The 3,231-nt window shown below is 36.2% G+C and overlaps 1 long non-coding RNA gene across 1 annotated transcript; it reads left to right on the plus strand.

Moving 5' to 3' along the window:
- Positions 1-165: 165 nt before the first annotated feature.
- LOC134179039 (uncharacterized) lies at positions 166-2,881 on the plus strand. Its single transcript, XR_009969761.1, has 5 exons — positions 166-676; positions 739-808; positions 963-1,068; positions 2,402-2,475; positions 2,539-2,881. It is a non-coding gene; the product is annotated as an uncharacterized LOC134179039 (long non-coding RNA).
- The last annotated feature ends 350 nt before the right edge of the window (positions 2,882-3,231 follow it).

Raw genomic sequence — 3,231 nt, forward strand, 5'->3', positions numbered from 1 at the left:
TTGAGTTGAGTTCAGAACCGGCGTGTGCGTGTGCATGTGCGTGCGTGCGTGCGTGCGTGCGTGCGTGCGTGCGTGTGTGTGTGTGTGTGTGTGTGTGTGTGCGTGTGTGTGTGTGTGCGTGCGTGCGTGCGTGCGTGCGTACGTGCGTGCGTGTGTGTTTTCAATGTATCTTTTCACGATTCTTGAAGTAGTATTGCGTTTTATGATGTAAGTACAGACTACATGTCTTATGTTGTGCAGGTGTACACAGATAACTGGTAAAGTCAGGAAACTTTTCTGGAAGTATTTCTTTTTGTTGACTGCTAAGAATTTACACATTTGTAATGGATTATTAGCATGAATTATGTCATTGGTTTTCTTACAAGACATGGACAATTTTTTCGCCTTGTTTGGGGAACTGTCTTATCTCAAACCTTTTGGTGCTGTCAATCTCTGTTTGTTCTCACTGTGTTAATTCATCATTGTTACTGTCTGGTTTTAGACTTGTCTGTTTTGCTGCTTTAGTCTGTTTAAAGGCATAAGAGTGCGCAATTTGTTGGACTAGAAAAATTGGATAGTATATTGGAAGCCCGATGTATGTACAAGTTCAATACTACTTTCCTTGTGACTTGGGTTGTGACTTGGGGCTGTTGTTACATTTTGGATAACTTGTCTGTCAGGAACAGTTGCTGATGATGTAGTTGTTCTAGCATGTTGATTGGATCTCTTTACAAAGCCATCACGTTTTGTTTTTGCTAGATTGCATTCTTTGTTGTCGTGATTGTTCAAGTCGTCTCAGATGATCAGCTTTTGCTCCTACTCTCTTACTGTAAGTCTTATTTTTCTTTCTTGGTTGCTCTTCTAGTTCAGTGATTGTTGTATCACTTATTATATCTTCTCTCACTCTTTTAACTGCTTGTATACTCATTTAGCTGCTTGTACACTAGCTGTCATGATGTTCTTTTTGCTTGTCTTTTTTGTAGAAAGCAATAAGCCTTCTGTTGACTGGGGAATTTTCTGCCTCATTGCCTCAGAAGATTTGCAAATATCTGCTGCTACGGTTTGTCGCAATGCTGGACATTGGCAAAGGTAAGTCAGATTTTCCAGTTCTTTTAAAGCTTCCCTGACATCCGACTGGGTTTGCTTTAATTAATAGTCTTGAAGTTCTTTCTTATCACAAAGACATATGAATGTTTTGGGTCTGGCTATAGTGACATAGTTTGGATCCACGCTCCTGTAATCATTGCGTGCGCTAAGCAAGCTATTACAGTTGCTGCGTTTGTCTCATTCATCTACTCACATATTGTACTCACTCAGAATGTTGCTGCTGAAGGCAAGAATGACATTTATTAGTAGTTTTGTGGTTTGTAAGGAGCACGAATAATAGTCTCTAGAATTTCTAGAAAACTCTGAATTAGTACGATGACTGGTGTTGATATGACTTTTATGTTAATCTCACCAAATGATAACATTTCTATGATGCAACTATCATGTTTAGGATTGATTGTTTGTTTCTTTTGTGTAAAGACCAAGAGTGTTTTTGTCAGAATGTACTACCTTCTATGTGCATCTTTCAAACTGAATGTTGCTGGTATTGTACATGTTTAATTGTTTCTCTTGCAATAAAGTTGAAAATTATGACAGAAGTGTTTGTCATGTTTTATCTTACATTTTCCTTTGTACACTGCTTTTTACAGGTAATGGCATGGGCGAGGATAACGTGTCAGGGGCCCTGCACTGACATAATAAAACCTGGATGTGTGTCTCTGTTGAGGCATTTCTTGTATGGTTGATTGAATTACAGTTTTTGGTTTATTTATTATTGCTTTTACATTTGTACTTTGTTATTTCATTTGTATCCTATTTTAAAAAACAATTTCAATCACTTGTTTGACATTAGAATGGTAGTTATAATTTAGTTGAAAGGTTGTATAAAAGAAACAATCGCCATAGACAACACGTTAACATATCACTCATTCTCATGTGACTACTTTGGTTTTGTTGGCATGCTAGAGAACTTTGATATCTGAAGGTGACCATATAGTTATACATGATTTAGGATGTAAATTAGAAATTTGACATAATTCTTTTAAATGTCACATTTCTTATATTTGAGCCTAAGATAAAAATTTCTTAACTATAACTGTATTTGTATATAATTAATTTATTTGTGGCAATAAAATTTCAATTTTGTTCTCAATGAGCCATTGACAGTGTAGTACAGTAGGAATACTTTATAAGATGGTTAGGACAATTCAACACTGAATTGAAACCAGTGGATTCAATGTGATGCATCACATTCTTCAGCTGTTTATATGTAGCTTATTGATGCAACTTCAATTATTTGATGCTTGATTCTTACATATCACTGTCTTCTACTTCTATGCAGTCGTAGTAATAAACTTTTGTGCTTGCATTACAGGAATCACCAACTAATGAATCATTCGGTGATGCTAACTCTGTTTCTCATGTCATGGAGTATGCAGTGAATTTACGGTCTAGAACAACACACGGTAGTTGCCCATGACATGCTACAATATTAATTATGGTTTGTTACAGGTACTTTAGATGTAGTTAAACATTTCAACTGTTTAGCTGTCTTGCTTCTTATCAGATTTCTGGTGGTATCATTAGTGGTTTGTATCATGTACATGAATTAATTAGTTGTTATTAAATTATTCAATAACTGTTTTCTATGTTTTCACTACATCATTATGTGTGATGTAGATGCTGACCACTCTCTGTGTCCAGTGGAAAAATAACGACTGCTGTTACACGTACAAGATGAAGATCATCTGTTACAAGTTCAAACATAACAGCAAAAAATTGTATTAAACTTGCACTTCAGGTAGATTGTTCATGATTATTAACTCATATGGAATATTTATAATAGTGAAAAATATTTACCACTAAAGTGCAATGTCAATCCTTTTCAAAGTACCACTCCAGTACCAGTACAACTAGTAACTACGAATTCTTTCATCACTTCCGTTTTTTAAGTTATTAATACTAGAGCAAGCTTCACTAGTTGTGACTCCTTCTTCTGGTTAAGTGGATGGCTTCACAAGGACTTGGCTTAGCTCAGAATCAGCCAGGTTGCATTCACAGTGTAACTAGTAGCAGACACCACAAGTCATTGTCAACAAGGCCTTTCATTGAAAGACAGTTGATGAACTGCCCCTGTCAAATAGAGCATGGTAGAAGCATGGAATTCACGGTAATACCATGGTTTCCATGCTTTTGAGCATGGTA

Source organism: Corticium candelabrum, chromosome 4 (assembly GCF_963422355.1).
Source record: "Corticium candelabrum chromosome 4, ooCorCand1.1, whole genome shotgun sequence".
In the NCBI taxonomy this organism is placed as follows: domain Eukaryota; kingdom Metazoa; phylum Porifera; class Homoscleromorpha; order Homosclerophorida; family Plakinidae; genus Corticium; species Corticium candelabrum.